Source organism: Diachasmimorpha longicaudata, chromosome 4, assembly GCF_034640455.1.
Source record: "Diachasmimorpha longicaudata isolate KC_UGA_2023 chromosome 4, iyDiaLong2, whole genome shotgun sequence".
Taxonomy (NCBI): Eukaryota; Metazoa; Arthropoda; class Insecta; order Hymenoptera; family Braconidae; genus Diachasmimorpha; species Diachasmimorpha longicaudata.
The window spans coordinates 8,882,643-8,907,654 of NC_087228.1; the positions used below are offsets into that span (position 1 = coordinate 8,882,643).

Sequence of the window (25,012 nt, forward strand, 5' to 3'; positions counted from 1 at the left end):
AGTGGAATTTCAAATTTTTCACCACCCACAAATGAAGAACTCGTTGACTCCCCTAAAATTTGAATGAAATCATGAATAAATACTGACAAACAGCTCTGACTTCCCAATACCTTAAAAAAATATATTTTCACTTGATTTTTCATGCCTTTTACCCTCTTCTATTTTTTAAATATCCATTTCAGTGGAGGAGGAGTAAAAAAAATCCCTCCCTGCAGTTCGTAACGTCAGCAACCCATCGATTTCGCCCGATGGATTTCCGCCGTCATTTTCCCATTTTCCATCCCTAAAACACTTTCACGACATCTCTATCGCCGAATTCTCTCCAGGATCCTCTTCATACTTTCGAAATTTCTCTAGTATAAACACCGTAAAAGTCACGATCACTCCTTGAATCTCATTCCCCTCAAAATTTACGAAGTTCACTGGTATTTCAGTTGATCCCGAACAGTATTTCCTATAATCCCACAATGCACTTATTCACGAGTTCAACGCCATCATCAGCCCCAATAACGCGTCTCCCTCGAGTCACATTTTATATGTTTACGATGTTTTTATCTGTAACTCAACTCCCGCATTCTTGACGCGTATTAAGGAACGCGAGGGTAAGTGGAAAGGGCGTCGAAAGAGGATATATTTTTATCCTTCTCCGAAATACATCAGATTTATTAGCTCTCTCCCGTGAGAGGGCCGACGAAATGGTTCAATGAGCCGTATTATAACCCAACCCAAAAGTCCCTCATCGTCTCCATCGTCTGTTCAGACCGAAGAGGAAAAACATAACGGATATTTACGCCCACACTAGACCACTCATCCAGGAATACAAGTATCACTCGAGGGTGAAAAATAGGAGTTTTCGAATTAAAATACAAAAATACGAGTCCTCCGTTATTGGCTCAGCCTCTCAACCTCCTGTCCTCCCTTGGAAACTAATATGTCTCGGATGTTATTTTTTTCACACTCGCGTGCGTTAATTGTTCGTTATTGACGCGACACTTTACCACTCCCTCCGAAACTCTCGACATTCGATAAAATTTTCATTAATCCCTGTGACGTTTTTTTTTCAATTTTCTCTCTCAATATTTTTTCAACGATTCAACTCGTTCTAGTAATTTTACAAATTTTATTTTCCTTTTTATTCGATAAAAAACTTTTCCCTCCGTTTGAATGGCCCTTGGCGATGTCGCAGGCGATATCTGTAGAATTGATTGCCGATAATCAAATCGCTACGGTAAGCCCCGCACCGGATACTCAGCAGTTTCAATACTAATTTAATCACAGACTGTAACTGGGCCTTCACGGCTTCTCGGGAGAGGTCATACGCGCTGGTTGTAACCCAGTTATGTAATTTTTGCGTTCGTCCTGTTATTCTATTGGGCAAATCAATTTGGAATGAAATACGAGGATGAAAAAGGGATAGTTTTCCTTGATTTTTAGGGATCGACCAGCACTTTTTGGTGATATTGAACACTGAGTTAATTAACCCTTCTCATTAGGCTTTCTTTGCCCCTGAAATTGTCATTGAATCTACAGAATTAAAAATATGTCTCCAGACACCCGTCTGATAAATTAGAAAAGTCATGTGACATGTTAATAAAAAATAATTTTATCCACCTGAAAAACCCAATTTCTGTGAACGGTAATTCAAAAACTATTCAGTGGTTTGCTTCACGTCAGGGGAGCCAACGAAAGCGTAGAGATGTGTCACCAGAGATTAAGGAATAGTCAACCGGTTTTGCCCACAAGTTTTTGAGGAGCATCTCCGTCGGATGGTAAAAAATTGTGACGTGTTCGTCAGATTGAATATCCAACTTATCAAAGCCTACAATCCAAATACATATTCCAGCTGTTTGTCAGATTAATTTGAAATAACGGAGATGAAAGATAAGATGCCACAATTCAATTTTTCAATTTTTCTTTTCTATTTCTATGTTTCCATTCACTAAAATTTTCACTTCTAAATTAGAAGACGATATCTTTTAAACGGAAACATCAGAAAAATGTTGGAATTGAATTTAAAGAAGTTAAAAGGAAATTAAGAGAACAATTTCAAGAATTTCTTTATTCTCTGGCAATTGAATTCTCTTGTTTGAGGTATTGGACTGTCCGAATAGAAGACACAATCTCCTCATTTCCTGCATCTCCTTGTATACAATCTCCTTACATCTCACTGCACCGTGAGAATGATATCAATACGTCCAGTGTAATAAGTGATGCAGACCAGACGTCACAGACTCTCTCCCCCCTCCCTCCAATCATTCAGGGAGTCCACCCCCTTATTTATTTTTCACTCGTGTTATTTCTCCCGCTCGTCGAGGTGTATACGGCCTCTCTCCAGGTATCGAATTCCAATGCGGGACATGGGAGACTGAGGGCATCATAAAACTGGAACCGCACCCGCACCGTCGACGAATTCACCAGCATAAAAAATTTATATTAAAAAATAGCGGACAAACCGCTAGAATATGTAAATAATTAACTAGCAAAAGCGAAGCATTTCCTTGTTATTCTCCATGACCGTATCTGAATACATTTTCATCAGTATTTTTAATATCCAACAACCGGCAAATACCATTCCAAAAATATCTGACAAAACAAATGAACCCCCCACTGCTCCATGAAAAAGTTACTAAAAAAAAAATAATAATTTAAACCTCTGGTGACAATGCTGCGCAGACCGTGGGTCTTCTGGCATCGTAAGGCCTCATTGTTACTCCAGTGTGTGCCGAGGGTTAGAGAGGCTTAACCTCATGCCAATGTATTCTCCCCCACCCTCCCGAAACCCTCTGCCTCGCGCAATCAGACTCACAGGGGTTGTACGAAAATGAGACGGAAAATGTAGTCGCATTTTGGCATCATGTAGCCGAAAACCCTATTTTCTCCTCAACGGGTTTGTGTATACTTTAATATCATCCCTCGCCCGCGTTCACCCTCACCCTCTTCCTTCGTTGTGTTGATTCTACAACGGGAAAATGTAGGCAAGCCTCGTGAAGGAATCTCTCCCGACATTGTGTGGCTTCGTATAATCCGCTAATACGTCGACGACAATGTCGACATTTTCCGGAAGCTGGGGCACCTCTTTCTCCTCAACTCTGCAGCCAGGGAGGGCACCAGTTACCGAGTGGAATTTGGCCCAGTGGCTGGCAGAGAAATTGCAACGAAATAGTCAACCTCGAGGGGGAGTTGGGGTTTGGTGGGATAGGTTGGGGGGACAGGGGGTACGATGGAGCTCGACCTCAGCGTTTCCCCCCTCTCGCTATTCTGCCCTCTCGAACGCTCTTTGTTCTACATTTTCCGAGGTAAATCCGTAAATCTGCTGCGGTTTGAGGGATGGAACAACATGTTTGATGTGAGTTGTGACTGGATTTTTTTTTCGGTAGTGAAAACATGAGGGACACGAAGTTGCCAGCGAAATTGCTCCGGCAAATTTATCGAAAATTTTTAATTCAAAATTAGCACTGAAAGTAGGAAAAGTTTTGAAGGGCAGTGGGGGAGATGAATAAACGTTTATTTGGATGTAAAGTTTATTTGATTTAGATAAACCACTTGCTTGGGTGCGTGAATTCATCTGGAAAATCAACATTTCCGAATTTCGCGGAGTTGTGAATCACATAATCCGTACCACATACTTTTAGAAACATAAAATACGGAGAGAAATGGTTTATTTGAGTTCAATGAACTTTATTTAAACTCAAGTTTCACCGTAATCTGCGTTTTCGGGGGTGCAAAATTAGTAGTTTGCCGGTGAATTTAATTAAATATTTTATAGAAACTTTTCCCTGATGGGTTAATAATGATTATTTAAATATGGACGGATTTTTCTTCATTATTTGTAGATTTTTGTGCGACGATTTTTTCCGCTTTATCCTGTTCACCCCTACGTTATTATAAGAACTCCACGGGTGATCGGGATATTCCTATTGATATAAAACATGAATATATCTAGAATGAAAAATAGTGATATCTGTATTCCAATTTTTTTATTATTACAATACCGCTCTAGACGGAGTTATGTACGTTGCTGTCTGGTCTTTGAAAACCCAGATGTCGGCCAGACTCCACCAGGCCCCAGACAGTCTTGTTATATTTTCAGTGCTGCCTTATGTGTAGTACATTGAATTTGAATGAATGCGTAACAGTGTATAGGAAAAAGAAGGAACGAGTCCGGAGAAATGCGAAGAAACAAACATCAAAAGCATCCGGCCTTTCGCGATTAGATGGGGAGTAAGTAACATCTTTTTCTAATTTGATATCACTGAGCTCTAAATAATATCTATGACTCCCATATCCTACTCACTGCCAGACGCTGATCCCCTCTTACATTGAATATATGGAATTATATCAAACTTATTTCACAAATGTTTATATCATAGTTTATCCAGTCGTCGAAAAAATTCAAAACTTTCATTTCTTTTCAGAAATTCTCCAACGACTCCAGTAGAAGATGAATAAAATCAAAACACTATCAAACTATCTAAATCCGTACAGAGAATCCCAGAATTTCTCTTCCAGCATTCCACAAAAAGTGTCGTCGTTATTAAAGCCTTCCGCCCCTCCCCAAAACAATTCCAAAAATTCATTTCCCACCAGACTAAGACCTCCAAAACCACCGAAAACCCCAGCCAATTCAATCAGAGCATCGCACTGTTATTGTCAAATCCCTCCCTCTACTCACACGATTCCATTAAGAATTCCCAATACCCTCCCCCCCAACATTAAAAAAAAAATTGTCTCCAACGATCCTATGCACCAATTACCATCTCTATGCAATTTCCGAGTGTTGGAGTGGAAGTCATGAATGGCAAACAACCCAATGTGCAATGTTGTGTGGTATTGTCGGTGTTTTATACTGAAAACGAGACGTGAAATTGAGGGGGAGGGATGATAGTCTTTCGTTTCACCTCTGAGCAGTACCTGGGCAATTCTCCCCCATCCTCCCGCCCCTCTGCACCCCCGTTGGTGCGCTCGTCGGCTCTTTTTCTCCTCTAAACGGAGCAATGTAGGATAATCGAGAAATTAAAGTTACAGGCGGTGATTCCCTCGAGTGGCGGTTAGTGCCAATGTTAGACCCCTCCCGCCCCTCTTCAACCCTCTACCCCTTTCGACTCATTTACCACCCCGCCATCATCTTATGACGAACCAGATGGCTGCAATTTCAGGGGGAGGAGGGGATTTAAAAGGGTGGGGTAATACGAAAATTATAACTTCAATATTGTCCGACTATTTGCATCTATCACCACTCACATCGTCTTTATATTGTCTCCTGTGGGATAAGAAAACCGGGATTATGGTCTTTTATGGCGAGGGGTTGGGGGTGGGTATAAACCGCTGGACAACGTAGAGCCAGGTATATTTCAGAAAGAGAGAGAGAAAAAATTCAACCGACTTTTTACGTCCCTTGTTATGTTCGGTCTTTAATTTTCTTCTTCAGCTTTTTGCTGGTTTATTTCTGACGGTATGGTTTCATATAAGGAATAAAATTGACCGTGTACGTGTGTTCATTCAACTTTTATGCCTTTATAATAATCAGAATTTATGGGACATTGTGGGGTGGGTGGGGGAGAACGTGGAAATGGGAAAATAAAGTCTGCAGTTGTTCGGGTTAATTGAGGTGGGGGTGGGAAAGGGCTTAGGGTGTATTTTACGACGGTGGATAATTTCAATTGAATTTTTCCTCGATTCTTCTCGCTTCTGATGGACATTCTCTCCTGGGAAAAAAAGTGAAGGAAATGGGGACTGAAGGGCCGGGGCTTTTTATTCTGGGTATTTCACTTGTCAGTTTTAATGAAATGTATTCCTGTGAATGAGAATTCCGGTTGGATAGAATAATTTTTAAATTTCACATTTTTAGCCTCTGTTTTCATTCCTAGACTTTAATTTGTTCTACGCCTTTACACCAGAGAGTACAACCATGGAAATTTTCAATTTCAAGATTATTTACAGTGTTTATTGAGATTTCACTGGGAGCGGTGGATTGGGGTGAGTAGAAATGGTACTATGTAGTCAGACTTCGTTGAGTTTATTCGGATAAAATAAATTAAAAACAGTGACTTTTAATTTAGCATCTCATTGCAGATGTAATTGTACTTCAGTTGATTTTGTTTTTTTCAATCCGACTGACTATTCTATCTCATAACAAAATAAGGCAACGACTGCCTTTGCTGATTTATTTGAAGGATGAAAAATAAGTGGAGGCTGCTGGGATTATTTCAATTTTTATCCAGTTGGGTGGTATTTATCAAAGTGCGCTATCATTTCTTTGATTTTTGATGAACATTCCAACATCCTTCATCGGCGAAAATCGCAGGAATTGTTTTACGCAGGTGAAAGAGCGTTTTTTTCATTCCATTCATTTCACGTCTGGCTTTGAATATGTTCACTCAAGTGGAAATTCCCTTTAGATGAAATAATTGTTGAGTACAGTGGAGAGGTAGAAAATAAGTGAAATCAATCCGTTTCACTATAATATGCATTTTTACATTTATATAATTTCAGTGGAATTGTTTCGCCATTTTCTCCCATTTTTGACTGGCATGGCTTCATCTTTTACTGTATACATTAGTGAAATTATTCCGCAGATTACATTACAAAAAAAAAATTCCAGAATGAAATCTCCTCTTTTTCACCTTCGATAAGTCACCGAAAAAATGAAAACCCCCCATTTTTATTTCTCCCCCTTTACAATACTACTTCCTTTTATTCCAGTCGTCTCCATCAGTACAATCCACTCTCTTTTCGCTTCCCTGTCACCAACAACTGCAGTAAAAAAAAAAAATAGTCCAATTATTTCAATTGACGATTAACGAAGTAACGAGTGGATTTTTTTTTCTGGCAATAAATGTCCTGCTTTCACTTTTAGTCCCATTTTCACACGAAAAAATACGTCATTGACAGTAGCAGAGGTGTGGGTGAACGGTGGCTAGGTGATGGTGGTTGAGATATAGAGTGCATTGAGCTCGGGGATTTAAAAGCTCGGAGTAATTAGTTTCCCTCCAGGGTGCGGTATATTAAATCTTCGATGGCGAGTTAGACCCGTTGCTCCGTAACCCAGTGAATTTATGGATAATAATGGTGTGAAACGTTTGTGTGGGACGTCTGGCCACTACCTCCGAAACTGCAGGTATGCTCGAGATTGGAGGGGCCAAACAAAAACTTGCAATAAAAAAAAATAACCCCTAAAACAGTGAAAAATAAGGAGAGGGTTGTGTTAGAGAGGCACATGGTTATTCCACTACGGGACGTGTGCGCTTGATAGGTGCGGAGCTTGTTAATAGGTTTTTAGAAATTGCCAGGGGCACCCGAGGTGCATCTAATAGCTTCGTTATAATAGCTGTGCTTTCACGTGGCTCTGCACCCGGGCGTTTCTATACCGATTCGCCGGGTTCGATGGAGGTAAAAAAGAGGGGAGGAGGCTTCGTTTGAGGGCAGGGAATGAGAGAATATATTGCCGAAAGAAAAGCCTATGTGGGAGGGATTAATTAACGGTGTGCCTTGATTATAAACGAATTTATTATCTGTTTGTGGCTTTCGTGAGGACGAAGGAATTTCTGGGATTGAAATATTTCATTACTGGAATCATTGATATTAAAATAAAATAAAATAAACGAATACAGAAATAACTGGATAAATAAATAAATAAAATTGAATTGTGAGTTGAAAACGGGTTTTATTAAATTTTGGATACATTTCCCAGATATTTTAATGATGTAATGTCATTGGAATGCCAACGAATGTCGTCATTGAAAATTCGGTTTTGTGGTAATTGAATGGAAATTAAATTTTCGGTGTAATATTTCTCTACCAATTTGAATCGTTCCGTGGAGGCAGACAGGTGGGGAGGGGGCTTTGTTTGAGGGATAGGGTGAGAGAATATACTATCAAAAGAACAGCTTATGGAAGGAGGATTAATTAACGCTCCGCCTTGATTATAAACGAATTTGTTATCTGTTTGGGGTTTGGAGCAGCAGAAATTTATTTTTCATGATTGGGGTTGTTTAATACCAAAATTATAATAATATAATGTAAATGAAATTAGGCAGAATGTTTTTTGAATATTTTTGCTGAAATATCAGTGACATTATTTGGAAATCATTAGGGTACTATAATGTCATCTAAATTTCGCAAGATTTCGTTCAAAAACCTCTAGATCCCGTCTATTTGAATGAAAACAATTCTATTACACTTTATGAATAATTCATTACCTCCAACTAATGTTTTTTTTTATTCAAATGAATAATTTCTCAACATGTAGAACCCGGAGATGAATTTCAATAAGAATGATATCTGCGTGGAATTAGTTATTTCAATCGAATAATTTTATCCATTGGGTATTCCATGGGCCCTTTAATCCGTCGTGAATTTATCTTCCTCGTTTTGCCCCGCATAAAGAACCTGAAAAAAAAAGTAATTGCAAACGGTACAACCAACTGGGATAGATTTCTAATACAGATGAGAACGAAGGAGATAAATTCGGTCTTGGATGGAGAGTCCCGATAGGACGATGGGACGCGTAGTGGATACAGCGGCCAAGGCCTAAGCTATACGTTTCCTCTCCTGGCCAATGGGATTACGTTGACTCTGGGTGTAATCTGGGTGCGATGACCCGACTGGTCTCTCCTACGTTCTCTTCCTCACTCACTCTCAGGCCCTTACTGCGTGTCTTGTGGGGCTCAAGGTAACGCTTGAGATGTGGAGGAACGGGCAAAAATGGACTCGAGAGCCCTAGATGGTTCTGCTTGATCGTATTACTTATATAGACGACAGGATTTATTCCTCTTCCCATCTCTGGGTTAGTTGTTACAGTCGCCATGTTGGTTGGCTACTGCTCGGTGAATTCTGCACCCAGAGATTTATTCAATAAAAATTACTTTTTTCTTCAATTCCGGAGCGAAGGGGGAGGACTATTCACGGAATTTTGGTGGAGCCTTTCGTCATTTTTATCTGAAGAAAAATTAGCGAGGAATAATTACGAGAGGAGTTGGAGGTCCTCTCCACGTGTTTGGGTATTTGTTATTATCAGAATCGCGAGGCAACACTGGTGGAAAAATACAGCTCCCTCAGCCGTCTTCGGACCCCTTCTACGTGGAAACCGGTTTTGAATACAACCGTTGATCGGTCCAGGTCCAATGGCTGGCCATCGGTATCGTACTACGTTGGTACACTATAGTATACCTACAAGGCTCCTCAGTTTGTTGCTCGTGAAAGTGTACGGGGGAGCAACGTACGATCCGCGATTGCGCTCGAGAGAGCGAAGGTTTTCCCCTCCTACCAACCAAGTGTGTATTTCTTGAAGGCCTGTCGGAGCATAATAATTTCCGTCTACCGTGAAAACTGCCTTTACACACACTCCAAAGTTTATAACGTACGGGCGTTCATTATAACACGTGAATTGTTATCGGGAGAAAATTTTCCTGAGGGGGGACCTGTTGCGACAATTTTCAAAGTTTCAGGATATTCATCCAGTTTGTGAATAACTTGAGGGAAAATTCGATTGGATTTTTCACTTGAAAGTTTCCTGAAGAATTTCAGGGAATAAATTAGTTCCGGAGCAAATTGATGAGGCGATTTTTTTTATTATTTAGGCCAATGATTGATCGCTTCATTGGGGGTATTCGGAGAGTCGGGACTTTTTAATTTGGGATATGAACCGGAAAATGTTTTATCGGCTGAGAATTCGTTTATATTTTTATGCTGACACTTATTTTATCTTGAGGGTGTACTCTTAGGGGGCTTCAGTGGATTTTTAGTAAATTTTCTGCGGAAATTTTGAGATGATTTCCCGTTTTTGACAAAAAAATTTGTAAAATAGGACGTGGTATAAAAATATCGTATTTCCACTGGGGTGTGGCTTAATTATCCTCCCATTAAAAAATTGACAATATCGGGTTTGTCGAAACTCCTGAAAAAGGCCGTTTGCTAATTCTGTCACAACTTTTTTTGGAATCAAATGGTAAAAACTTAATGTGTTGACCTCAAAATTCTCGATTTCCCGAGAACGTGCGCGACACATTAAATCCACTGAATGATCACCTAAAGAAGCCGGAATATTTTGTAATCTTAGAAAGGCATCGTATGGCACGCAGGATTTGACTACAAAGGCCCCCACATCCCTTGTCGGTTTGGCGACACCACGTCAACTTCCGGCGCGCATATTTACGTCTATATGAGGTATTGAGAGTCTTGAGCACGCGGTCTGCAGATGTTGGAGCTAAAGCCCCAGTTGTACGCGCGTGTATCCATTGAACTGTCGACCTTTTTTTTACCGTATCTGCTTTTCATCATATCGCATATCGTATTCCTAGGTTCTTCGATATGTGACAGCTGAAGCAGTTGGGACGGGTGCGACCGGTCCATTTGTCCTAGTTTCGAGGAGCAAAAAATTATCGAGGGGGAAGGGACATTTTGGAATGAAAACATAACGGGAATGATCTTTTGTTTGATCGGGGCACGATGACTTCATTGACATTTAATCGAGCGATCACTGGAGAATGTGGTACGTCAACTTGTTTTCATTTACTGAGAGTAATTTTTAAAAATTTATTTTCATTATTGATGAGAGAGTATCAATTGAAAATCGTAAAATTCGATAAAAATTACGTAATTCAATTAAATTAAATTATTAAAAATTATAATTTTGACTTTACGGAATAGGAGAGTAATTTGTCAAGAACTTTTCTGTCCGAGTAGAAATAAGGGAATGTACTTACACCTGTTGAGCATTCAAAATCCATCGAATCATCATTCAAACCCAAAATCTCATAAGTTTCGATATCAACGTATTTCTACCGTGAAACAATGTACGCTACACTCGTGGTTTTTCGTAATGTTCTCGCGTGCGTGCATAGATTTCCAGTTACCTTATTCCAGCATGCTTCCCTACACATTTGTAAAACTCACCATATCGCCTTTTGTTTATTCCAACTTCTCGCTTTGTCTCACGTACACTGTATAATTCACCTATGTATGTTCGACACGCCACTTCGTCACGAGGTTTTACAACGCAAGATAGTATTGGGAATTGTCTGGATAACCGCGCCCACTCCGACACAACCGGTAGTCACATAATTATCATGAAATATCGATGTGAGAGAGTGCGTTGAGGTGAAGGCGAAATAAGAGAAGAAAAAATTATAATGGAGGGAGCGGAAAGGTACATTACTGTCTCGTTGTGGTTATTTTAGGACCAATGATGGGTGACGAGAAACCCATAACTGCGGGAACTGACACTCTTTATGGGGCATTGATTGTCAACAGAAGGGAAATTATTTTTTATATATTTTCACTTATTGTGGATATTATGCAACCAATGGAGTGGCCAATTTTACGAGCTATTGGTCCATTGTTTTCGCAGAATAAACCGCGTATAACACTTTGTCTGTCCAATATCTGCTCTTCCGAAAATATTCTGAAGAATTTAAGTGGAAATAGAGAACGTCAACGTCAATAAAAATCAACATTATGGTTTGGTTTTGTTAATATTTTGGTTGTGCTCCCGCTGTCATTCCGAATAATTCGAAATTTCCGGTTTGCAACTGTCAAAAATGAATTATCTCTATGGCAAAAAAATATTTCGAAGTTACGTAGCAGTCACTGTGCCACCGAAATATTTATTTTCATCCATCGTAAACACTTTCCATCGAATTGAGAAAGAGCATGCATTAAGAAACTTCAACAATTGAGACGCATTAGAAGCATCTGCAGTTCTAGACCCGACGTGGGCCGGTGAAGTAGCGGGTGGATTATTTTTCCACGTCGCTCAAGCCTGTCCGTTGAGCCGTAATGTTGCAGCACGCAATGAAAACTGTTGAATTAACGATGGCTCACTCTATTCAACTGCGATGTGCATCAAGACCGTTTATTTGTAGAGCCACAGGTTATTAACATCTGAAGTCATCAGCACACAGACGATTCCCTTTCAAAGTCAACAGTATTCTCTCCATTTCATGAACTTTACTCTCGAGTCTCTTAAGAGACAATTTTTTCCCCAATTTAATAAATCTCTCACAGAATCGTTACGATAATTTTTATTAAAAATTTTCCTGACTTCAGAGCCAAATAATTCGAATTTTCCTCCCACTTTTGCCTTCGTGGACTAATAGAAAGACAGTCGTGCTGTAAAAATTCAGCATCGATGAAGCCGCCGGTATGACACGGTACGTGGGGCGCCACGTTTTCAATTAAAAGCATAATTACGAATTCGACGATATGGTCTGCGGTGAATAACGCGTGCAGCACGTGCGTGCGTGCTTATCCGGCCAATTAGAGTGCCGATATTTATGCACGGACATTAACCGCCCTGTCGCGCTTCATACGCTCTCTCCACTAACCAACCCCCCCGTCCCCTTTCCTGAACTAGCCTCCAAGCAATTCACCCCCTCACCCCAATGTCCAATGTGCCTGATGATGCCTCTGTAAATGTGTGTGCCGTGACCATTGCCAATAGGATTTAAATGCTGCCACTTTTTTTTTCTATTTTTATTCCCAATCCATTGCCATCATTTGTTCTCCCTTGCACATACATATGCAGACATTAGCGTTATCATAATTGTGGAATTTCATTTCGCTGGGTAAAATTAATCTCAATAAAACGTCGTATTAATGAATTTTCCCTTCGATTCCAATTTTCCTGGAATTTCTCACTGCGGAATTGAATTTTGGATTGAATTGTGAGGGCTGTTTGCGATTGTATTTTCACATATTGGTGATACATTTTAATTCTTTATGGATTATCTGTGATGGGGGTAAAGGACAAATGGGGAAATGAAAAATAATATATTCCTGGATTCGAGTAAAAAAATAATGCTTTTTTAATTTAATCCGCTAGTCTGCATTACTGGCAATGAAAGAATCGGATTAATAGTTTAAATAATGGACGTTCCATCAGCGTAAGTTGTCCTTGAATTTTTTCATGCTGAAGAGAATTATTTGTCAATATTTTGAGGGAGAAAAATTCTTCAAGAAATTCTTAAATTCCACACGTCGAGACATTGCCAGTCTGAGTTTGTTTCTCGTCCCGCAGTTTACAAATACACCCGGGGTAATATTAACTCAAGACGCTCGTTTCGCGAGGGAAAACGGATGTGGTCCAAAAAGACTCTCTGATGTTTCGTAGGAAATGAATAGTTACATCTCACCCGTCTCGCGCACATTTCACCCAACGAAACAGATAACTCGGACTGATTTATTCCCCTTGAAAAAAAAAACAAATAAACATGTGTCGTGTATTACTGGGAGGGAATGAGGAATGGGTCAATGTTCTCCAGTGAACATGAAAGAAATATCGACAATTTAGAAGGTAAATAGTGAGACTATTTGGCGGGCTAAATGGCGAGTGTCGGAGATCATTAAAAATGGAGAAAAATATTTGAAGCCAGCGAGCATTTAGATAACGTATCGCAGGGAATAAATTGGAGATCAACGAGCCCAACATTTCCACACATTAAAAATCTTACACCAAAGGCCTTCCTTCCCTTATTTAAAAAAATTAAAAAATATGAGGAATTCAATTCATCAATTAAAATTCATTTCGGGGGCAAACGACTGCACCCGAAGGAAAAAGAAAACTCAATTTCTCTCCGCTGACTTCATTAAACGACTCTATGTAATTCCGTTTCTACTGTAATTTTACCCCGTTCCCAATTCGTTGCCCACAAAGGGAGGGAGGGGAGAATTTAGTGCGTCTCGTATAGTTCCAGATTTCGCCGAAGGAATTCCGGGTTAGAGACCCGTGGATATAATACACCGTCGCCCCTGGTTCTACTCAACTGAATTTCTTTTTCTCTATTAATGTTCCCTACAACCCCTCTACCCCGTTTTTCCTTCCTTCCGCCGGAGCGTTTTAAATAGCACAAGAACGGTATAAACATTCGCGCCATATTAACGGCCCGTGAGAACACAGCCCCGCACCGGGTTGGTTCTTAATGGCGCCCGTAGGAAGTGTGCAGTTACCAAGTCGCTAGACCTCTGGTTTTTACATCCGCACTTTTATGCCAATAATTCACAACCGGATACTGGGTTATACTGGGATGTTTGTATCATATGAAAAATATTTGCATAATTTTTTTGTCTTCCAGCCCCGGTGGCCTGTGAAAATATTCAGTGCGAGAAATGAATTCGGGATTTGAGGTGTTAAGAGTTTGATTCCAGAGGATGATAGAATTTTTTTAGGAATAAATATCAATCACTCGGATGGTGGGCCAGTTATTGGTTATTTATGCGGTAAATTACCAATTGGATTGGATTGGAGATGACTGCAAATTTCATTCCACCAAAAACTTGAGAATTTTCCTCTGACAATATTTTCTCTACAAATGGCTCTCCCATTTCGCCTTTGAATTCCAATTCACCGCATCAAAAATAAACCCCTCATTACCGAAATATAAGGGAAGCACTTTCCCTGGAGTTGTTCAGTGAAACCCGAAATATCAGATTCTATTGGTGCGTCGGTTGATTATGAGGCAGCCTCTCCCCATGTTATTTTAATCAAAAATTTTAATCGAAACCGGGTGGCTCCCACAAACATCCACCCCTCCAGGCTTCTGCAGTGCTTCTGTACAATTAAACGATATGAAAACAGGTTTGTTACATTATATTAGCCTCTCTGTTTTGAAAACCATTTGGCCTTCATTGCGCCGTCCACTTGCGTTTGCATATTCACCAGTGGATTTTTCCATCCGCCCCTTTTGTTTGCTCTCTGCATCGGTGGAGAAAAATGCCACAAAAATAGCCAATAAACAAGTTGATACTGAATGTGAGAGGTGTCCTCGTTTGATGGGAAATTGTGACGTCGGGGCGATGGCCGCCAACAGTTGACACTATTTTTTACAGTTAGAATCTTCTCTATTGTCGTGAGAACAGGTGTCACTGGCTCGATTTCTTGATAAATTTCTCTCACCCCCTCGGGCTCTTTATACTTCTAACATATGAAAACAACGGAAAAGTCGTTCACGTTCATATTTACCGCACTACCTTGGTTCACACAATGACCCGGGGCTTCGTACAATCGATCCATACTTCACGTACGTAATTTCATTAAATTTTTAAAGGTCTACACTACATAACTGGAACAATTTTTAAACTGGCGTATCATTGAGGCGAGTAAATAGTGAAACTGCAACTTTTTCATCCCTCCCTTTCCTCTTTGGTGTAGGTGAAACAAGGGGGAGAATCGTACAAAGGTTTATCGCGATCAGAGTTTTGGAAAATGTTTAGAATTTCTGTTGACAATGTTTAGGAAAATCTTGCAAAGATCAGTCTTGTAAACAATAAAGATTTCTGAAAAAATTGTTTTTTACTCGGAAAATTAATCGCAGGAAATTGTCGCCTTTCTCGGTGGATTCATTTATTCTGCCTCACTCCTCCTGCAGGTGCGCAAAATAGGTGCAATAAAAATGACCGAAAATACGGTGTCCTTAAGCCTAAAATGACTGCCACGTTCGTAAAAAATATTTATTACCTTCTGAAGAATTTTAGGACTCTTTTTACTGTCGTGTCTACAAGTGACGCGAAAAATAGAAAAACGATTTTATTTATGAGTTTGCAAGGGGTGGCCGAGGGTAATAGTCACTGGTGTGTCCTTGTATGTTCCAAGGAAATGTCGTAATAGCGATGATGAGAAAGGGGGGCAATGGGTCAGCACACGCCCTGGATCGGGTACCGTCTGAAAAGGCAACCCCTAATTAAGAATGTTGGAGGCTCGTGGAGGATGTGATATGGGATTATGCCGCTGGGGTTGGGCTGGTGCCTCGGTTCAATGCATGGACGAGCGTGCGGTGCACTTTTGCAAATTGCTTGGGGCTCACTGTCTTCGAGGTTGTGGTCTTTTTTCGGGGATGACTGAGTCCACGCCCGAGGTTCATAAATCACGAGTGGCTTCGAGAATTTTCGAATTGAGAGGTTCATTTTAAAAGACGAGTTGGAGGGATGAGAAAAATATTAATCAGAATTTTTTTTTTGTTTTGCCAGAGTAAAATTATTTCAAGGTGAATTTCATTTGCGGTATTAGCAAGTTTGTTTACCTCAAATATGACAATTACTGTTAAATAAAATTACATTCTCATTTATGTCAAATATTTCTCTCATTTCCCCAATTGTGTTCCTGAGTGCATAATAATTATTAACCCCCTGCATCAACCTCTCCTTCTCAAAATATTCCTCTCCTAACCCACATCCACAATTTCTCCCTCCCATCAACCACCTCTCACCAGTCCACCCCCCATTATTTTCCCCTCGAAATGCAAACCTCGATTTTCCAATTTTCAAAAATCCCTTTGAGCCCCTCTGAGAACGATCTCTGGGTGAATCCTTGCCCCGCTCCTTTGATATTCTCCTGAGTGAATCGTTTGATGCGTCTCACGCCTGAGTTTATTCCACCTTGTCCCACTCTGGCATTCACGTCTTTGTCCCCCTGTTGAGCTGTGGCACACACACGCAGGTGTGGCCACAATGCACCCACCAGACGGTATTCACCAGTGTCTGGTGTGCTACGTGCCACAAAGTAAAACCGGATGTGCGCGGGTGGACGCGACGAATATGAAAAGAACCCCTCACCCCCGCCGCTCTCTAGACCAACTCCAAAGAGAGAAATAAAACTGAGAAATAACCACCGAAAGTCTCCCAGACTTTGGCCATTGGGTGCTAGACCCTCCAGAATCACCTCAAAGGAGTAAACGGGCTGTGGGAGAAAGAGAAAAGATGGCTCTTGCGGTTTTAAGTTCGTGAAATAACGTCCGTGTTCCGCGCTTGATGGATGGAGGTGGGCCAAGAATAGGAGGAGGTGCCCAGTGAGTGAATTCAAAAGGGCACTGGGTGGAGTGGGAGTGGATGAGAACGATTTGTGCTTTGCTTTATTGCGTTCACATCGCCAACTCTCAGCGATTCTTTTGCACCCTCTCGTCTCTTCATTTTGGCATTGAAAGACGAAGTAAAAAATAAATGAAATAAAAAATTCAAAGCCACCAATGACGCTGCCTCCTTATTCCAGCTCCATGCAATAGTGCAATCGAGTTCAGTCTTTCGTTGGAGGTTTTTTTTTTTTCAACTATTTTTTCACCTCTCCCATTCGCCGCTCCTTTCTCCTTTGTCTCCTGGGTCACTGCAAATTTCTTTTCTTGCCTTTATCTCGTTTACTCCTTCAGTTCTTTTACGAAAGAAAAAAAAATTTTTTCTACTCTTTATTTTACATTTTCCTTTATCTCAGGATACTTTCATCTTTATAATGTACTCCCATCGTTTTCCCTCGTCGGAGAGAGAGAGAGAGAGAGTTTAACGTACGCAGTTGGAGAGGATCGGGATGAAAGGAAGGATGAAGCCTGCCAGGTGACGAATCGACCGCTCGATACTCCGAGGAGCGATATTAAAATTTTTGTGAGTCCTTGTCTACGTGTGTGGTGACTTTGAGGGGCCACGAGCCAGCGTCTAGACGTCTGGTCCTCCAGCGTCCATCTTGTTGTCTTGTTTTCCCCTCTATTTCCCTTTTTCCTCTGGAAGGGTGGCCAGGGGGTGGGTGAATGCGACAGTCAGTGTCCCAAGTTTACCAATGAAATCTTTATCGTTCCCCTTTGAGGATGAAAGAAAAAGTCAATATACTTTTTCCAGCCCATTGCACCTTTTCACGACAACAAATGCCTCTGCACATGTACCGCTGAATTATTGAAGATTTTTTAATATAGGGGAGGGGAGGGACTTGTCTTTGCTATTTTTTCTTCAGGATTTGAGGTGGTAAAAGGCATTCTCTCGCTTTTGTATTTTATCGCAGTGATACGGGTGGCGGAGGGGAGGGGTAGAGGGGGTTGACGAGACCTTTGATCTCCTTCGTAAGAAAAAAAAATTGAATTTGACCGGAGATTGGCCCTGGAGGCAGTGAACCGAGGGAATTTTCCTTAGGCATAGGCCTCACCCCATTCGAACCTATGGAAAAATTGTTGTTGTAGAATGGATGATCCCTTTCTGGTGGGTTTTGTCTCGTATTCCGTGCACCATAGCATCACGACCCAATCTTAATTAAACGAGAATTCAATTTCCTTGGGTGGGGGAGACTCCCTTTGAGGGGTCTGAACACTCCGGATTTTCAAGAAGTTGGGCTCTTACTGAAAAAGCGCACATACGTCTTTGTCTAACTTTGGCGTGTGATAGGGGCCCTCGTGAATAGTGTTTCGCCTCACTACACCCGATCAATCTCCTCTTAAAGCATCCTCGTTTATGCTCGATTCGGGGATGAACTCAAGTGAGAGATGAAATACTTGGGATTTGGAGTAGCTTTCGCTTATCGCGCTACTGGGGGCTTCAGTTTGGAAGCTCATAGCATGAGTTTATTTTCATTTCCCAACATTTTTCAAGACATCCGAGATAACATTTCCATTCCATCGTTTTTTCTCTGACACTTTAATTTTCAAGTTATTAACTATCGCTCATCGACACGAAATTTTCGCTTTTTTTTGGTAAAAAATTAGGGAAATCGCCGTGTTGATTTTTTTTAGCAGAATAAACACGTGATTTGCTATCGCATACGTTTCACCTTACGAAAGAGCAAGTCTCGCAGAATCCAGCCATTACCGTAGAATTGGTACAATGAAAAGTCTCTCTCCCTGATACGAGTCCCAGCAAAAGCTCTAATAGAATAGCACTCGTGTTTACATAAGAAAAGCTCCTCCTTCCCTGGAACCCAGTGGATGATGCGGACGCCCATCTTTTCACGTTGAAACATATTTTTCTGGTGGGTCTTTGTGCAACTCCTTTGGTACGTATGTTACCACTCGAAGGACTCACCTCGTCGAGTGGCCGACGAGAGTGGAGTACATCGTTGAAGGATTCACGTAAGTCGGGCTATGCGTCTGCTTGTGTTGCTCTGGGGTTATATTTTCCAAAGAGAAAACTCATACTCCCATGGCGGTTCTTACACACTCTTTATCCTATAATATTTCATGCATACACTGCACAAACATCTCGAGTGAGTCTCGGATGAGGTAGAAATAGTGGAAGAGCTGAGTTATTTTTTTTCCCCTTATTAAGATGGGTGGAGTGTCTGGTAACACCGGAAGAGCTCAGATTATGCATATTTCTACGTAAAAAAAGGAACATTTATTCATATGTGGCGATTGCGGATATAAATCACTACGATTTTTTTTATGGAAAAAAAATTTTGATTGAAGTGAAGTGGATTCATTTGGAAAGAGCTAATTACATATTTGATCTAATGGAAAGATTTGAGGTGAAGTCGAGTATAGTCGGTTTAAAGAAATGCATTGTAAAAAATATTATTAATAAAAAATTCTCCCATTAATGACAACATATACCTGCCGAGTTTTTATTACGCTATATTCATAAAAAATTACCAACTCGTATTAAAATCTCCTTTTTTTTACTGGTTTAATGATAATTATCAGACTGAGCATGCGTGCACGTAAAATATTGTAAAGATAAATAGAAAAATTTTCCGGTCGATAACAAAATCCTCAGCACGGAGTCTTTATCGTGTTTTATTTAAAAAAAACGTAAAACTTGAATAAAAAATTTTAATCTCCAGTTCACCAGTTGAAACGCAAAATTTCAATAGAAATTCCTCTACACGCATAAACTTTGATACACCGTACAATTACCCTCCTAAACTTTAGTTGTATTATTGCACCACATGAGAACATTAACCTATTCATCATAAATATTATTCTAGTAATGTACCTCGTTATTACAACAAGACGATCCTCAACCGCCTCACTTGAATTTATTACAACTCTCTTCGGGACTAGTTGAGGCAGATGAGATGTCCTCAAACCTCGATATTGCCTCACAAACGGCCAGAGTATAACTGGTGGTAGGGAAAAGGGAGGGAATTGAAATTGATAGCTCACGGCGACACCAATGGGTCGGAGGCATTTGATTTGTGGCGTGACTTTTCGATACCCACTCGATCTTTACACTGATGGGCAACCATCCCCCCAGCCCCTCTTTTCTACAAACGTCTTATCTAATCTCACGATGTCGATCGTGAAACCACAGGCCAATGGTAATTTTTCATGTCACAGATGGAGAGGGAAGAAAAAAAGAATAATCGTCTTATCATCGTTGACTACAGTATTTTTTCCCCTTTAATCGGGCGTGAATAAAATTGTTCGGAGATCCCCAAACCTCAATTGATAACATTGAAAAATCAATCACCTGATTTTTAATTTCTTTCTGACGGATCATCAAAGGCATTATTTATTTTTAGAAGTACAATACATTTAAAAGAAATTGTGCTCATGCACCACAAAATTTGAATTCGCAATTTTACATTCATTAATAATATCAAAGGAGTTTGCTCACCATTTTACCCCGCTCCCCCTATAATTCTTTTTATCACCTCTATCAGTCTCGGTAATTTAAAAGCCCACTGTTGAAGTGTAAAACCGAAGAGCTGTGGAGCTGAGTGATTTGCCTTGCATTCGTGGTCGAGGCAATTACGCGGAGCCTGGAAGAGGGGCCGAGAGGGCAGGGGTAGTAGGGGGTTGACGGACGAAGGTGGCTACCCCCGGAGCATACCCGGTGAATATACGAGTTTAATTCGTCCGGTAGCTAGGCGTTATCGCTGCGTATTTGATTTCCCTAACGGCAGAGTGTGTGAGGCCCTGCACACCCTCACACCCCTCTCACCCCCGGAGAGGTCCGGATGATGGCTATCTCCGCGACGGTCACCCCTCCATACCTCTCGCTCCGTTCCATCTACATCCCGAAAGCCCTGGATTTATTGCTCGAGATTCGCACGAGCCAATTATGCATATATTTCCTATTCCCCCCGCCCCTTCTCGCCGGCAATGCCATTTTTTTATCCCCCTTTATTTAATAAAAAAGTGCAATTTAATTGAATGTCTCTGCTGCAGTAGATTCGCCTAGCGCTCGCAACGATTTGGCTGTTGCGAGAGACATAAAAGGGAAATCTCCGCAGTCATTTCACTGTGAGGGAGCGAGAGGGCGACCCAGATATGGCGAATGTTGACAACGAAAACGGTAATGCTGCGAGTGCTTGGTATTACATTTCCTATGAGGATTTTACTATGACGTGAATTTTTTCAATCTTCTTTCTTATGTGTATGCGATGGTAAAAATTGTGAAATATACAATTTCAGGATTTGTTGAATGGATTTTCGGGTTTTTAAGCAGGAAGATGCGAAATTTTCAGTCCAGTCGGATTATTCTAGACTGAATTGAATTTTTAACCGAAAAATTAGACATTCGGAGTTACCACCGATTAATAGCATTTCATATTTTTCCAACAAATAATTTCTATTCCATGAAAGTCCGCAATTGGAAAGCACATCGAACGTTAAAACTGAGCGCAGAAAAATGTCATCATAATTTCACCCCCTCAACCATCCGTTTCTCTTGATGATGGCTTCAACTTTAATCACCAATAGAAAAAAATTGAAAAACGTAATAAAACCACGAGCAACTGCTTGCAAAATACGACAGTGCACTAAAATTTTTATACCGACCTAAAAATTCAATTAACGAAAATCAATTATTTTTACGATGGCAATAAAATCGTCGATGTATCAATGTCCAATTTTCACCTTCTCTCCTCCGATGAATATTTTATTTCCATTAGTTGAGCAGAATTACCCGTCCATAAAAATTTCATCATTATTTCGTTGTATGTATGCATAATAATCAACAAGAGGATACACATGGAGATGCAGATATTAAAAATGTATAAATGCACGGATAGTCCACTCAATGATATGTTCTATCAGGGGAAAAAAACACACGAAGGTACTGGGTACGGGAGGTGGGTGGTGGATAAAAATTTATACGACACATAAACTACAATTCTCCCCGGGGGGCAATAAACCAGTCCCCACGTGAGCCGATCAAAAACGAAATATCGATTCGCTCGTGCGTGCTTGATTGCTTATTATTATTTGACTAGGCTTCAAAATCGTATCAAAGTCCACCGGTAATTCCCCCTCACCCGTGGGCCTTCAATTCGTCCGGAAAATTCTATATTTTTAAAGTCAAAGAGAATATTTGTCGGAACAAATGATGATGATAATGAAATTAATCAATTGAACCTTCATTAATGCCAGTGGGGAAAAAAATGTCCGGTGAGAAATGCCGATGTAAATTCCCCGGACTGATAATTGAAATGGACGTGCACTTGTGCATGCCAGTGATGAGCCAAAGCATTATGCGGCTGGGAATGTCGAGCCTGGCATCACCAATGACGCGTACACTATCGCCAATCCCTGAGGTCATAACTCCATCAGTGCAATCGGATGAATTCGGCCGTGTCGTGATGCAAATTTTTTTTCTTCTCCATAATTATGATAAGGGAATATATTGGGGGATGGCGCCGTATATCGATATCAGCGGCATCCGTTAGGTGTATTTGTAGGTAAATTTCCAGTGACGGTTGCTTGTCATACATATAAATTAATAATTATCGGTAAATTTGTTAATACGTCACTGTTAAAAAAATGTAACTGAATAATAGTTTGTTTTAATTAGCTCGGAAAATCGGTTTTATTAAATTAACGGGGTGATTTAAGCGGAAAATTGTTTTTTAAATAAGCCACATTTCTCATCGACTCCTGGAGAACCTCGTCCTCTCCCACCCTGAAACCGCCGATCCATTAAAAACTCCCCATCGGTCTCCACCACCTCCCCCATCACCTAAAAATTTCACCAGCTCTGCGGAGCGATTGAGGGGATCGACAGGCCGTCCCCTTCAATATAATATCCTCAGCTTTGTTATTCTCAGAATCACAACGAGCCCCAAACATTCACAAAAGTTCTGCAAGGGACACACGCGTCGGCCACTGGGAGTACCTTCATCGTGATCGATGGAGCACGCAATTGCGGAGATCCCGCGGGAATCGTCGTATCCGAGAAATTTCCACCCCTTCCTCTCGACCCGTAACCCCAAAACGCTCGCGGTTGTGCCCTCCTTACCCCACCCCAGTCTCTATCCAGCTGAGTTTGTACACTACAACCCCGATCGCCTCCTTTTCCCCAGCACCATCGCTGAATTCTCGAAAATTTCCGTGAATTGTTTGTCGATAGTTTCGATTCCCCTGAAAAGTTGATTTCCCGAGGAGCAGGAAAACTGAGGGGGAAAATTTATTGTTGCCCCAACCCATATTCCGTCCCCTCATCGCTTTCCCTGCTGAACGTTTCCTCTGTTATTTCCTTGCTTTTATTTTTTTCCACTCACTCGAGATGATATTAAATTGCAGAATGTATTAGAGAAATATTTTTCGAGAGATTGAAAAATAATTTCCTCGATGAAAATAAAAGGGAACGAAGGATAACGTAAAATGTTGAGCGAGGGAGAGGGGGTGGACTATAGGTGGAGCGAGAAAAATTGAATTATTCGCGATGAGATAAGGAAATGGTAAGTGATAAGGGCATTGAGATCGCCAGGGAAATACTCCACTCTTTTGGAATATAAAACTTCTGTGTTAATATCTCTGTGTCAGTGTGGTATTCTGGTCTAAGGGTAGTCTTTTGTACAAGTGGAACAGCCATTGCTGGGGTGCAATGGGCTCGTCATTTACGCAATAACAATGATTCTCAGAAAATCATGTGGCTTCGAGCTTTGCGAGTAATGGTGGAACGTTTGTGAAAATGTCTTTTTGATTGACGTCTTAAAAAAATTATGTACTTTCTCAAGTACTACGTATCTGCAATTTTTTGAAAATTATGCCATAGCTGTAATTGAATTCTCAAATGACTCGACAATTCTTAATAATCCAAAGACTGTAATAATTTCCCGAAAAAAGTAGATTCATTTTTTTCGACAGTACATATTGTGATTTAATTGAACCGTTAAAAATATTTTTACCAAAATTTTACTGATTCATATCAAATCGATAATTAAACTCGTAATTACACTCCTCACTCCTGATTATCCAACGGTACTGTCAATTTCGTGTTCAATGAAAAAAACAATCACGAAACATTTCGCAATGAAAAATTCCAAAAATCCCCTAGTCTATACCACTTCCTCTCAATAATACCACCCTCCATTAATCCCTGTATTTTCGAACTAAGTCCCAAAGCTTGCTTTTGATTACTCATTACCAAACATGACCCAAATTTCATCCATGTCCCGAGGCCATTAAATCATTCGGAAGTGGTGGAAAGATCCCTATCCCTAATGCAGTGAATTTCAAACGCAATATTAGTCAAATCCGGGTACTTATGATCGACCTCCGACAGTATTATTGTGACACTCATGTAAATATCAATCATTTAGTGTCTAGAGACCCCACACAACAGCCCACACCCCACCTCAGTATGTCGGCAATTCTAATATCGTATGTACACGCGCACGCGCATTCCACGGAATGGCTTTAATGAACCACCGACCGATATTAGGTTGTGGCTTTCAAACTCCCTCCATCGTTGGTATTAGGCGAGGGGTAGGGGTGAGGGGTATGTGCGTGTCGCACGTATTAAACCCCCTCGTGTAACCTGCGGGTTATACCTGGCATCGTTTATACCCAGATATTTCGACGGTGCCAATTGTTGGTCTTGGGTTGGCATTCCCATCATCACTGGCCGCTTATTCAACCGCGTGCACTCCCTCCCTCACCCTCCCCCCGCGGCCCTATTTGACGAGAAATCCTCTCACTCAGTGCAATGTCCCGAGAATTTTGCACGGATTATTACATAATCAGCGGTACGGATTTGTGTTTGCATTTACTCACCTATGACCTCGTAATGTTCGGATGCTGGGGTGTAATGTTTTTGAATGCTTACCTGAAACAGAAATGAATTTATTTTAGTTAAAATTTTTTTTTATACGCTCTCAATGACAATTTTTTAAATCGAGTCTCTATTTCAATTTTTTATTAAAAAATAAACGTCCATTTCCTGGGCTGTTTATTTAGCCACGATGGGTTGTTTTGCCTGATGAAAAAAAATATAATTAATAATTTTTTTGTTTAGGAAAACAAATGATCGGAATTTTTATAGAAAATAGCTCTTCCTGAATTATTATATGAAATATTTGATTGAAAAAATTCAATTATTTTCGTTGTGT

General features: G+C 40.6%; 1 protein-coding gene and 1 long non-coding RNA gene across 2 annotated transcripts in view; both read right to left on the reverse strand.

Annotated features, from left to right (window-relative positions):
• Window positions 1–25,012, reverse strand: part of LOC135161750 (hemicentin-2) — a 177,195-nt gene that overhangs the window by 73,810 nt on the left and 78,373 nt on the right. The window lies entirely within an intron of this gene.
• On the reverse strand, window positions 4,660–14,912 carry LOC135161753 (uncharacterized). The gene is made up of 3 exons (XR_010298861.1): window positions 10,894–14,912; window positions 8,199–8,388; window positions 4,660–6,753 (listed from the first exon to the last, which is right to left on the reverse strand). It is a non-coding gene; the product is annotated as an uncharacterized LOC135161753 (long non-coding RNA).